The sequence below is a fragment of the Tasmannia lanceolata genome, unplaced genomic scaffold (genome assembly GCF_043159265.1).
Source record: "Tasmannia lanceolata isolate RefF3 unplaced genomic scaffold, GAP_Taslan_0.1 ptg000008l, whole genome shotgun sequence".
Lineage (NCBI taxonomy): Eukaryota > Viridiplantae > Streptophyta > Magnoliopsida > Canellales > Winteraceae > Tasmannia > Tasmannia lanceolata.
This window is the reverse complement of record NW_027518685.1, coordinates 62858847-62873589: the sequence shown is the minus strand read 5'-3', so window position 1 is coordinate 62873589 and position 14743 is coordinate 62858847.

Genomic DNA, 14743 nt, shown 5'->3' with positions numbered 1-14743 from the left:
TACCGGAGACGATGAGTGAGAATTAAAGAACAATTTTTACAAAGGAGAATCACAACTTGCGATTTGTGTTGGTAAATCGCAAGTTGCGATTCCCAAATCGCAATTTACGATTTTGGGAAATCGTAGGGGGGGGGGGGTTTAATTTTAAAAATTTGTTTTCTACTTCTCAGAATCGATTCTTGGTTCCTGAGCGTGATTCTTGGCTCCCGAGGAGTAGTTTTGTTCCAAAGAGTTGGTTTTGGCTTAGTGCCGTGTAAAAACGGGCTTTTTGGTGGTTCCGTAAAATAGGGCTTTTAATGAAATATTTTTACTCTGAAAACTAGAGAGAGATCGAGAGAAAGACCAGAGAAGCTCTGGGAGTCATCAGAGGAAACATCTTCGCGACAACCTATCATTAGCACAACCTTAGCAAAACAGGGTGTCTACAATATATGAATAATCACTTCCGATATTCTGAGAATACTCATATATACATACATACATACATACATACATACATATACATACACACACACACACACACACACACACACACACACACACACACACACACATATATATATATATATATATATATATATATATATAGAGGAAACTGTTGGTGAGCTAGCTTGCCCAATCACATGGGTCCCACATTTTGGGGAGTGATCCAAACCATTAATCAGCTCCATAGGATCATCCTAACCCCTCCATATGTTTCCTCATATATATATATATATATATATATATATATATATATATATATATATATACATGTGTGTGTGAAAATAAAATACCTGTTAATGAGATGACAGCACAAGTTGCCAACTATTCTGATAATCTGTGACTTAGCTTATAAGCTATGGCCTGCGAATAAAAGCAAGATGTACAAGCAATCGATGTATTTCCGATTTGCTATCTGGTTCTAATACTCATTTTTTATACTGAATATGTACATGTTCCTGTATCTATATCTCGGACATGCATTATGATTACGAGCACATTGTATACATAACCACCAGTAGTTAGGGATACGCTGGTATAGACATCAACCCACCAGTGGGTAGTTCTGCGTTGGTATAAACATCAACCCACCACTGGGTAGTTACGATGGTATGCATCTACCCGCTAGTGGAGAGTGATACGCTGGTAAACACATGATATTCCTCCCCCTTTTGTAGCCTTGGGTTGAGTTTGAGTTACTACCCAGACACTCTTTGGCTTGAGATGATTCTAATTTCAGATTCCTGATCATATGCATATGACATACTGTAGACACCCCCATTTTGCTAGGCTTCAATTAGCAAAATTTAGATCAAAGTCCCAAGCCTAGGGTATCCTCACCTCATTCTGAGAGTATTTTTCCCATTTCCTAAGCCTGTTTTCACCCTAGAGAGTCCAAGGGCATTCCAGAAATCTTTGAGAGAAGTCATAGAAGTTTCCGAACATCTTTCAAAACTTGTTATTCTAGGAAGCTTCTAGGATTTCTATCATTTCTAGGACTCTTGGCATCTCAGGGGTAGTTTGGTCATTTCCGATAGGACCCCGATTGTCCCAAGAATCTTGCTTGAAGGTGGTAGAAGGCTTGGAGTAAGTTTACAAATCCAATATTGTTGGAATTTCCTAAAACTTCCTTCAGTCTCATGATTTCATATGTCACAGGCGTGGTTTGGGCATTTTAAAAAATATCCCGGACCACCCTGAGAATCTTACTGCGAAGATATGGATGCTACCAAATACTCTCGAGTATCCATCTTTTTTGGAAATTCCAGGGTTATTCCTCATTTTTTAGGGTTTTTGCACTATAGGGGTAATTTGGTCATTTCAAGTCATCTCCAATCATTTTGACCAACTCGAGAAAAGTGGAGAATATCAACGGTTAAGATGAATTCGTGTCAATCTTGGGGGTCTCTATTATGTTCAAGAGGACTTCAAGACAAACAAAGTAGACCTGAGTTATGGTTTTAAATAAAAAGGAGAGTATTTTAATCATGAGAGAAGGGCATTTTGGTCACTAGCGGACCCACCCATTAGAAATCGATTTTCGAGGGGGGGGGGGGTCACTGTGAATTCGGCCAGGGAAAGAGGACCCACTTCGAGTGACCATACTCCATGGTACTCCACCAAAATGATGATAAAATGGCCAAAAATTGATTATGAATGGTATTACATTCAAAAAATATAAAAAAACCATTCCTAGAAGTGCTTTTTTGAAGAAAAATTAAACCCATGCATGCAAACCACTAGACCCGGCAAACGGGTAACCCGGGTGGGTACAGGTAGCTTTTACCTGTGATTCTATGGGTAGCCATTTTATGTACCTAGATCTTTCCCGGGCGGGCACGGGTATACCCGCGGGTAACCCGGCAACTGAAACAAGTATTATAGTTGCACAGTGTAATTTTGTACTTCTACAAGTGCATGTGATTCTTGAGCTTGTTTGGCTCATATATGAAAATTTGTGAATGTATATGCAGCCATGGAAGTTTAGTTTCAGGGAAATTAAATAAAAGGCACATTGATTTGAGCTCATAAACTCCAAATACAAGATTCAACACCTAATACAGAGCTTGATATTAAAACTTGAGTGTTTCTAGCTACTTGATAATAAGATAAAAACCATTTTGGAAATGGATCCTGTAGACACCCCCATTTTGCTCTGCCTTAATCGATAAAGAAATTAGTGTTTGTCTATCGGTTTTCCAATGTCTTTCATTTCCGCGTCCGTCTGTTGCATTTCTAAATATTTTGGTCGTTTTCGTCGTGTTTTGCATGTTCCCGCTAAGTGTTGAAAGGGATTGTTCGCGAGAATCCGAGCAAGGGAGAATTTGGACTCGTTTGGTGGGCCCGCATTGAACATTTTAACTGGAAGGGGATTAAGTCAATGTACCCTGTATTGTTTTTTTGAGAGTGTTGAGCTCATGGATTCTCATGTCGTGACCCACCAATCTAACGGTTTTGATCATCTAACTGAAATGGGTATGTAAACTGGAATAGGTGTGCGTGGGAGAAAAAGTGGGCCCACTAATGTTTAAAATCGCAATTTTGGAAGAGAGGCATGTTCAACCAACTTTAAGTGAGGACTATTATTGTTTCATTCATATAGAAGAAGGATTCTCATCCAACCATTGGATAGAGAATCAAGGGTCACTAAAATATCTGTTGCTGACCCAATTACAGAAAGATTCTAAAAAGAAAAATCTATGAAGCATTAACGGGGTAAGTCGGCTATTGTTTTTAGAAGGCTCAAATCACACATTCTTTTAAAAAAAGCAAGGTTTTGGCATTAATCCTAAAAAATTCGTAGCTCTTCATCTTTTTTAAGAATGCAAGCTGTTAGTTCCTAAAAAAAGAGGAAAAAAAAAAAGTTACGATAGATAGTCTCTCTCTCTCTCTCTCTCTCTCTCTCTCTCTCTCTCTCTCTCTCTCGAGGAGGAGGCTCGGCTTCAAAAAAGATGGGCAATACTATTCCCCGGGGGGAAGAGAGAAAAGGGGAGAACAAGAGAAATGAGGGAGGATCGGTCTGGAGGAGGAGGGATCTCTCTTTCTCGGCAGCAGCTTAGTGAGGAGGAAGAAAAAGACAGAAAGAAAAAGAAAAAAAAAGAAGGGAGTTTTCTGCCGGACAAGCAGAAACACAGAGGAGAAGAAGAGGGAACTTCCAATCTTTGGAAGAGCCTGCTCAAATTCATGTTTTCCCTCCCACTCGGATCGCCCTCGCTTGCAGAGACTCGGTTTTTTTTCTCCCCTCTGCCTCCTCCAGCACTGTACTCTGTTTTTCTCCCCCCAATTCTCCACGGTTTTCTCTCTCCATTACCCATCATTCGGGTTTACCTCTTCCTCACCCACACTCTGTTTTCCTCTCACAAACCAGCCATCCCACGTTCATCCCCCTGTTTTTTTCTCTCTCTCGTATTTCCCTCTGTTCTGATCTTCATCGTCATTCATCACTCTGTTTTGATCCTCAACACCTCTCCCTCACCCTGTAGTCTCCTCATCCCCTCATCTCCTTCACCCACTCCAGCCCCAAGCAGAAAATAAACAAAAAAAAATACAAAAACAGAGTATCGGGTTTTCGTATCTTCTGACGATTCTCTCCCTCTCAATTTCTGTCTTTATTTTTCCATTATCTCTCTCTCTCTCTCTCTCCCTCTCTTATACTCTCTCTCTTATACTATCTCTCCCCCTCTATATATCTGTTCTTCTCTCTCAATCTCACTCTCTTATCTCTCACTCTCTCAATCTCACTCTCTCAATCCCATTCACTCTCGTTCTGTTCATCTCTATCTCTCACTCCCTCTATCTCTCTGCCAATCCCACTCCCTCTCGTTCTGTCCATCTCTCTCTCTCTCTCTCTTTCTTTCTCTCCATTCACAGTGAGGAGAGCAAAGAAGAAAAAACAAAAATCAAGAGGAACAAAGGCGGAGCGGATTGCACATCGGCGGGATATTTTTGAATTTTTCGGCTCTCGGATTCGGCGAGGATTTCGATCACAGGTAGGTGCTCAATTTTCGGATTTTTCCCAGATGATTTGGCATTTTTTATGAATTTTGCATGGTTTTTAGCATTTAATTAAATTTAATTCAATATTAAATGTGTGAACTAAAAATCATGATCTGCATGAGTGTTTCAAATCCGTTTCGTCCCAAAATTTAATACGATGTTCTATTTAAATAGAGTAAAATAACTACCGGATTGGATCGGACATTGGATCAACGGTTTTTTAGAATTTGAGTGAAGAGTAGAATTTTATTTAAAATATTGGCTGAGAAATTACGAAATTCAAAAAAATAGCCATCTCAGGATGATTTATTTTTTGGAATTTCAAATTTTTCTTGTGTTCATCACATCAGAACAAGGTTGGTGGATATTTTCCGGAGTCGTAATTTTCTCGAAAATCGTGTTTAAAAAATAGAAAACTCTTTAAAAATATCTTTTCGACGAAGAAAAATAAATTATATACTAAACGGATTCAAAAATTAATGAAATTTCGTGGGAAAATAATATGATACTGGTACATTCTACCATGAATTTTGGAGGATTTTTGGATCTGTTTGGTATATTATTTTATGCTTTCTTTGAAAATTATCTGATTTTGGGAGAATTGTTACATACATCAGATCACAGATAAAATTGCCAAAATTTTTACAGAAGTCTTATATTCTATATTTCTTGTTTTTGTAAAAGTTTCAAGTGCTTTGGACCTTGTTTTATATAGGATATAGTGTTAATTCATAATCTAGGGTGAAAATTGAAAAATCCGAAATTGATAGTAAATAGTTTCTAAAATTCATGAAAGTCTCACAGCATGCTATATTTACTCATATCTTATTTCTGTAGAAATTCTATTGAATTTGGTTTCTATTTCTAGTAGTTTCTGTGTTATTTTTGCAATCTGATCAATTAATTGTTAAATCAAAATTAAATATGGGCTTAATGTAAAAATCTGTAAAAATCTTTCAGTAAGCAACATTTCATCATATCCTGCTGCTGTAGAAGTTTCAACTAATTTCGAATTCGTTTACAACAATTTCACTTGTAAAATCACTAATATGTTTAAAATTGGTAAAATTCGTTGAAAATCCGAAATTAATTGAAAATCATCTGAAAATCTCTAAAGAACCTTAAATCTCTGTCACATTTTAACTCCTTAATCCATTGAAACAGAAATCTTAGGATCTTTAAATTTCCCAGGAAAAATGGTCAGCGCATCCATAATCGTATCCCTATTGCACTCAATCTTTGACAATTTGAATATTTAAGCTATAGCATGTTGTTGGCTCCGAGGTTACTGTCCACGGAAATCCTGAGATATGCCAGGCAATAAGATGCTATAACCTAAGTATTAAATTGCACAAGGAAAGAGCGCACGATTTCCTCCCTTGGATGCCATTCAAGGCCGAAATTGGTGAACCCTAGAACCATTGGTAATCCTTGAATGTCCAGAAACCGAAAATCCTTGAAATCTGAAATTTATTAACTTCAAGAACTTGAATCGATTTGTCTCGAGTCTTTCGGAACCATTGGATTATGGTTTCCGATATAAGAACCATTAGAGCCCAATTTAGGAACACTGGTGTCAGGTCGTGTCCTAGGTTTTAGGGAGTCTTAGGTTTTAGGGAGTCCTAGAGTTAGGAGTCCAGCCTCATCACGGACGCTTGCTATGGATAGCAACCGTACCATAGGTCTAGTTACACTAGTCGCCCAATCTTTCCCTAGGACAAGCCTAGTAAACTAGGATGTAGGCTAACCTGCATTAGTCTAAGGAATAACTTGCATTTAGATAAGAATCATATAGCATCTTAGATGAAATCCTAGGATAATAAAATCCTCAACTTGAATTAAATAACTTCTCCTAAAACTGTTGAAACAGTCAATCCCGTCTAGGTCGGTGTCTTAGTCGAGTTAGGCATAAGTAGCTTAGCTTAAGTGCACCGAACTACGTCGACTCTGTTCCCAGTGAGGCTTGGGTACATAAGCAGCTTGGATGTCTGACGGCATACCAACCGCGAGTCGGCACCACAACAAATTGTGGTATTTTGTATATTAATTTTCTTGTAAATGCTTAATTAAATCACCTAGGATTTTCCTTGAAATTAGAATATTAGGAGAACTTGCACCTAGATTGAATTCAAACAAATTAAGGAATCAAGATACACATTTAGGATCCACAATAAAATTAGATCATAGGATGCATGTCACATAGCTAGCACATTAATAAAGAGTTGAATGAGCCATTTAAAATAAATTTAAAAGAGTTAGCTTTTGGAATCGAAGATCGATTATCGGGCAGGAATGGTGCATGTGGTGGATAACTCCCCATACCTTCCATTCTTGTAACCAGGTAGCGAGTCTAGATTTCTGGTTAATTATGGGTCCTAGATCCCACATCTAGGTGGCGACTCTGTCAGTCTTTTTTGTGTGGAATTCGGATTGCCTTAGTGATCCCAAGTTCACATAAAAGATGAATTAAAATCAATAATAAAAATGCACACGCCAATCGCGTGGGTACGAGAGACCAAGAGAGATCGTGGCGGCTCTCGCCCCACCCCCTCTCGCGGGATCGGGTCTCACAGTTTGGCGACTCTGCTGGGGACCACCTAACTTCATTCAAATTTCAAAAGATAATTCATTTGAATTTAATTTAACTGTCTCATAAAAACTCTATCTCTCATATGCTTGTTAGATTAGTTTGTCTTGTTTTATTTTCTCATCACATCGTACTCAAACTTAATCTAACAAAACCTGGAGGCATCATAGATTGCGCGAACTTATTGCACACACTTACATCACTTGCATCTAAACCTTTGCATCTCACATACACACACATCCTATTTTAGGAACCCGGAGTGTTATCTAGCATGGTTGACTGGGATTTCATCACCTGGTGCCTCTGTGCTAGAGAAGCATTCCACCCTTAGCCTAGCACCTTATGGTGCGTAAACGGATCTCTTGTTCACGTACTGATACGCCGGACACTGGTACAATATATCGAACATGGATTCGCTCTAAGGGAACTCTTGGCCTTACCCCTAGACTAACCCACACATGCATGTAGTATACGAACACATGTGCATCACGTGTGTGAGCCTAGTTTAGGATATCTTACCCATTTGTGTCTAGATTAGGCCGTAGTCCATCTTCCAATGGCTACGATCGGTCCTTAGATACACGAACAAAGTCATGAGTCGAGATTCTCTCTCCACTCCGCTAGATTAGGATTACGGTTTGATGCCTTCAGGTAATACTGTTAAATGTGCGAAGATTAAAAACTTTCCCTTTGGGGTTAGGATATAAATCCCATCATTTCCAAAGATCTCATAGGATTAGTCATTCATGATCTATCCGTTGAAAGCAATCTTATGCTATCTCGTCTCATCTCTTGATTGTACGTCTTTCAATCTTCTATCATGTGTTTCAATTCTTGTACCCTTGGTGATCTAATCGTACTTGTACCCTTAGTCACTTCTTACTCTAAGGGCAACCTGTTTCAAGAATATTTTGCTAAGTCCTTCAGAGTTCACTCCCATGATCTTTGAACTAGGGGCATTCCCCTATGCGAATCTGTCATCATTATCATGTCTTGGTCCTTAGGATTCATTCTATTGTCCCAATTACTTGCTTAAATGTGTAATCTTTTTTTTCAGTCATTGAGAATGAACACTCCATGAATGTCAAGCTCATATACCTCGTGTTCATCATTTCCATGACAGGAAGTTGGCACCATAGCCAAGTGTACTACTCCTTGGGTTCGAATTTCTTCACGGTTAGAGAGGAAATCTGTCTCTCCACCACCCTCTGGGAGAACTCCGGCGTCCCTTTCTTTCTCCTCACCCATGGCAGAAAACCAGGAGAATCCTCCGCTCACTACTGTTGCCGATACTCTTACCTTGATTCTCCAGCAGCTTCAAGAACTCAAAGAAGAGAACCGAGTTATCAAGGCTCAGCTTTCTGAAAAGTTGGGACCATCATTGTCCAAGGATAAAGGGCCTATGCACCAGGCAGCTACTTCAACAGCACCTGCCCAACCAGTGTTCATCAATATCCCTGATAAAGCCGAAGAAGACTTAGAAAAAGAGCAGTACAGCGAGGATCGCAGTAGGCCTTCTCAGTTCATGGTTGATAAGTCTGTCATGGAGAAATTAGAGACTCTTACCAGGAAAGTTCAAGACATTCAGTTTCAAGACCAGGGTGGTTTCAATCCCAGTGATCTTACTCTATTTCCCGAAATCCGCCTTCCTGCTAATTTTCAAATGCCCGATTTCGACAAATATGATGGTGTGGGTTGTCCAATCACACATTTGCAAATGTTCACCATCATGTGTCAGCCTCAAGGCTTATCTCCTGAGCAAATGGCTCAATTGTTCCCGGTTTCCCTAACCAAGGTTGCTAGGAGATGGTTCATGGTCTTGGACAAGACTCGTTACAGGACATGGAAGGATATCGGTGAGCAATTCATCAGGCAGTTCAAATATGATGATGGGACCGAAGTCACTAAGAAGGATCTTGAGAGAACTAAGCAGGACTCAAAAGAGTCATTCTTAACTTTCGTCAAGAGATGGAGAAGGTTAGCGGCTCAAATGATGCAGCGTCCCTCAGAAGAGGAGCAAGTCCAGATGATTATGAAGAATATATCATCTCAGCTCCAATATCACATGTCTCTTCAGTATTATCCAGATTTTAAACACTTCATCAATGCTGGTATGCAAATTGAGGAAGCAATGGCACAAGGAGTTTACAATAGAGGAAACCCCAATTCAAAAGAAGTTAAGACACAGACTCTAGCTAAGATCTCTGAGGTTGATAATGTATCAATGGCTAACCCGTCACGGAACTCTATGCTATTCAAATATACTCAATCAGGGATTGCAGCTCAGCAAAAGCCTAATAGGGAATTCACCCTCCTGTTTTCACCATCTGTCATATTGCAGCAAGGATTGGAATCCTGCGATATCTACTTGCCTCGCATTAAAGAACCTCCTAATCCGCTCCCCAGGACATGGAGAGCGGAAGAGCACTGCGATTTTCATCGAGGATCGGGGCATAGTACTGATCAGTGCATAACTCTGAGGCATGTGATCCAGAAGTTGATCGATGAGCGCAAGCTACCATTTCAGCAAGCGCCAAATGTTGCTGATAGTCCTATACAAAACCAGGTTGTACCACCGCTGGATGATGTTTAGGCACTTGGGGTTTGAGAAGCTCAGGTTCAGTTGCAGTGATAGAGAAGAACCAGAAGTTAAAAGGCACTTGTTATGATGATGATTCAGTTTTCGCCGAGCCTCTAAAGCCAGACAATTGCAGCAGTCTTAGTCCTTTTGTTATTTTAATTAAGTCCAGTCATGATGTCAAGTCCAGTTATTAAGTGCAGTCTTCTAAAAGTTTGAATAAATTTCTAGTCCAGTTGAGTCGTTTCTTACTTTTATTTTTGAGTCAAGAGTGTGAATTCTGAGTCTGTTCAGGATAAGTCTTATCAGATGTGGTCTTTTTTCAATTCAATGAAACTTGCTTTCTCTATACATTCCAACGTGTGCTTCTAACTTTAATAACCAATGAGAATAATACTCCCTCCTCAAATGAGGAAGAAGATGCCGACGAAACTCCTCTTGAGTTGCAGCCTATGCTCAAACAAGAGGAGGAGCGCCGAGCTCAGCCTCTCAAAGAGAAAATTGAAATGGTAAGCACTGGTTTGTTTCAGTGAATGCCGATTGAAAATACATTACCCTCTGAAGAATGTGAGGAATTGATAAACTTATTTCGAGAATAAAGAGATGGTCCAGTAAGCGCTATCATTAATGCCAAGAGGAAGACCCAGATAGAAGGTTCAAGAAAGAATGAAGTGAATATCACATGCTATATAAGGGGCATGGATTCGAAACAACTTTCATATCTCCAGTCAATGGCCACGGTCACAGGTTTCACCGGTGACAATGTAAAGCCATCAATTCCAATATGATAAGTGCAAGAGTAATCATCACAGAGCGATCATCAAAATATCAAGGGCCACCGATTCAAGGATGAAATGATGTCCAAAAACCAGTATGCACCCTCAAAGTCAAAATTACTTATCAATATCCAGAAAGAAGAAGAATCATTATCTCTTACCGGGAAATGCCGTCAAACTCCGTGAAAAAAAAAGCAAAAAAATAATCAGTACCAGAGGGACTCTAGTAACCTATATCGATTCTTAATATAAACATCGGAAGGCCTCCTTTGGCCGAATAAACCCCAAAATCAGAACCCAACGTCAAAAGAATACCGGTTTGCAAACCCTTCGAGCCTGAATGAAATTTTCTTGAAAACCCATCAAACTAGGGGCATCCCCCCGAACTACACGAGACCTGATCCCTATACTGGGGTACGTAGGCAACTCGGTTGAACCGAGTTCAGTCGATTCAAAAAAAAAAGAAAAAAAAGGGACAAGTTCCAAAAGAAGAGAAGTCAATTATTCCAGAAAGAAAAGAAAAAAAAGAGAAAAATCAATTAACTTTCAAACAATTTATCTTCAAACTAGGGGCATCCGCCCTGAACTACGCACGACCTGATTCCTACCCTTGGATACGTAGGCATCCTGTTCACAGGTTCGGTCAAAATCTTTGTTGAACCTTAAGCCATTCTTTGAAAAACCCTATCCTACCTATAAAGTCCTTCCGGTGTTTAGAATTAACGATATAGGTCCCGAAACACAAAAAGTGAAAAAAAAAACGGAGCGGAGTTTGAAGATCTGCTAGACTGAAAACCTGAAAGGGCGGTCTAGGCAAAATTTAAGATCATTCCCCTGCTAAGTTGAAAACCCGAAAGGGCGGCTTAGGCAAAAGATAAGGGGATAGCCTGCTGGATCGAAAACCTAGAAAGGTGGTTCAGGCAAAAGTTAAGGCTAATACGGTCCACCAAGTTAAAAACCCTGAAGAGGTGACTTGGTCACGGTAAGAGAATCATCATAAGAAAGTTACAGCCGGTATCAAGATTGAAGAAGAGAAAGAAGTTCGAGCAAGCTTAAATGTCATCCAAGAAACTTGGGGGCATTGAAACCAATCAATCCTAGGAGTGGTAATCAAATTCTAAGAGCATTATTGTTTAAAAAAATAAAAAATTTCAGTGCTTATCAATTGAGAAACTACTCTTTGAAAGGCTAGACTTACCAAACAAAACGATAACTAAGTCAGGAGCATCACTGTGTATCAGTCCAGTCAGTCCACTCCTGTTCGTTTTAGCTCATTCTTTCAGAAACTTCCCGTTCATCCAATAGTGTCTTTTACCATCTTCCCCTTTTTTAATAGAGTCGATCATTGTCCAGTTAGTCAAATGTTGCAACTGTCTCGGTAAAAGATGCCTGGTGTAGCTAACCCCCTGCAATTGTTCCAAAGCTAAGTTAATCCACAGGCAAGGATTTTAGGAGTTAAAAAAAAAAATCCAGTCTAAGCAAAGTCAGTTCCAGAAGAATCCAGAAGCAGAAAAATCCGAAAAACCAGTTCCCATAAGAAGATCATACCCTAGAAAAGCAACTTAAGTTTGGAAGAGCCTTAGATGCAATGGTGGTTGAGCCAGTTTCTCATAAAGATGAACCATTAAAAATCGGAATCTCCTTCCAGTCAGTTGAATATTTGTTTGAATGCTTGTCAAAAGAAGAATCCTCTGTACCAATGTCCGAATATTCCGAGGTCCCAGTTTATATCCACAGTAAAGAAGATCTTAATCTAAGAAATTTCAAGCCCTGTGAGACTTTCTTGTTCATCCCCAGTAAACAATTCAAAATGCGAATAAACTTGTGTAAAAAACCAGTTTACTAGTTCATCAATTACCAAGTCCTGATTTTCCAGTTCCAGTATCCAGTATTCCAGTTCCAGTTCCATTATCCAGTACTCCAGTTCCAGTATCCAGTATCTAGTATCCCAATATTCCAGTATCCAGTATTCCAGTATTCCAATATTCCAGTTCCAATATCCAGTATTCGAATATTCCAGTTCCAATATCCAGTATTCTAGTATTCCAGTTCCAGTGTCCATTATTCAGTTTCAATTCCAGTATTCCAGTTCCAACGTCTAGTATTCAGTTTCAATTCCAGTATTCCAATTCCAGCATCCTGTATCCAGTTTCAATTCCAGTATTCCAGTGTGTCACTATGTCAGTTCTAGTCTCCAGTTCCAATATCCAATATTCCAGTATCATAGTTCTAGTGTCCAGTATCTCTATCACCAATATTCCAGTGTTCCATTTTCCAGTACTTGTATTCCTGTTCCTAGTATTTCGGCAGTCCAATTCCAACATCAAATTCCAGTGTCCGAAAATCCAGTGTTTCAGTACTCTAATTCTAGTATCCGGTATGTCTTCGTTCTAGAGTTCCGGTTCCCGATGTCTAGATTAAGATTCCAGTCTCCAGTTTTCAGTCCTAACATCCAGTGATCAAATTCCAATCCTAATTGAATCAATCAAAATGTCAATCTAATCCCCAGTTCACCAATTATCAAGTTTTGACTCTCCAGTTTTCCAGTAATCAAGTTCTACAATTCCGAGTGAACTGGCTCCTTAACTCCTCAGTTTTTTTGATTCTCCGGTTATCTGACTATTGAGTCTCTTAATCATCCAGTTCTTCAAATTTTTAGCTCTGTAAATATCCAGTCCCTAAATTTTCTACTTCTCCAGTTTTCAAATTCTTCAGTTATTCCAATCTTCAATTCTCCAGTTCCAAGTCATTTAGTCTTCAAATTCTCCGGTCCACCCATTGTTTGATTATTCAATTCTCCAGTTCTCAAGTCCTTAAGCCTCTAATCCTCCGATAATCGAGTCCTCCAGTGGTTTAGAATAAAAGATTTTTGATATATGTTCAAGTTCTAGGGTTTCATCTAGGGTCTTGCATTATATTAAGTTGCATTGTGTCTAGAGAGTCATTTGTCGATTAAATCCACGCAAAATGGTTCTGTCATTTTGACTTTGGTATTCGATGACTACGTCATCTCTACCAAAGAGGGGCATCTGTAGACACCCCCATTTTGCTATGCCTTAATCGATAAAGAAATTAGTGTTTGTCTATCGGTTTTCCAATGACTTTCCTTTCCGCGTCCGTCTGTTGCATTTCTAAATATTTTGGTCGTTTTCGTCGTGTTTTGCATGTTCCCGCTAAGTGTTGAAAGGGGTTGTTCGCGAGAATCCGAGCAAGGGAGAATTTGGACTCGTTTGGTGGGCCCGCAATGAACATTTTAACTGGAAGGGGATTAAGTCAATGTACCCTGTATTGTTTTTTTGAGAGTGTTGAGCTCATGGATTCTCATGTCGTGACCCACCAATCTAACAGTTTTGATCATCTAACTGAAATGGGTATGTAAACTGGAATAGGCGTGCGTGGGAGAAAAAGTGGGCCCACTAATGTTTAAAATCGCAATTTTGGAAGAGAGGCATGTTCAACCAACTTTAAGTGAGGCCTATTATTGTTTCATTCATATGGAAGAAGGATTCTCATCCAACCATTGGATAGAGAATCAAGGGTCACTAAAATATCTGTTATTGACCCAATTACAGAAAGATTCTAAAGAGAAAAATCTATGAAGCATTAACGGGGTAAGTCGGCTATTGTTTTTAGAAGGCTCAAATCACACATTCTTTTAAAAAAAGCAAGGTTTTGGCATTAATCCTAAAAAATTCGTAGCTCTTCATCTTTTTTAAGAATGCAAGCTGTTAGTTCCTAAAAAAAGAGGAAAAAAAAAGTTACGATAGATAGTCTCTCTCTCTCTCTCTCTCTCTCTCTCTCTCTCTCGAGAGAGAGAGAGAGAGAGAGAGAGAGAGAGGAGGAGGAGGAGGAGGAGGCTCGGCTTCAAAAAAGATGGGCAATACTATTCCCCGGGGGGAAGAGAGAAAAGGGGAGAACAAGAGAAAGGAGGGAGGATCGGTCTGGAGGAGGAGGGATCTCTCTTTCTCGGCAGCAGCTTAGTGAGGAGGAAGAAAAAGACAGAAAGAAAAAGAAAAAAAAAGAAGGGAGTTTTCTGCCGGACAAGCAGAAACACAGAGGAGAAGAAGAGGGAACTTCCAATCTTTGGAAGAGCCTGCTCAAATTCATGTTTTCCCTCCCACTCGGATCGCCCTCGCTTGCAGAGACTCGGTTTTTTTTCTCCCCTCTGCCTCCTGCAGCACTGTACTCTGTTTTTCTCCCCCCCATTCTCCACGGTTTTCTCTCTCCATTACCCATCATTCGGGTTTACCTCTTCCTCACCCACACTCTGTTTTCCTCTCACAAACCAGCCATCCCACGTTCATCCCCCTGTTTTTTTCTCTC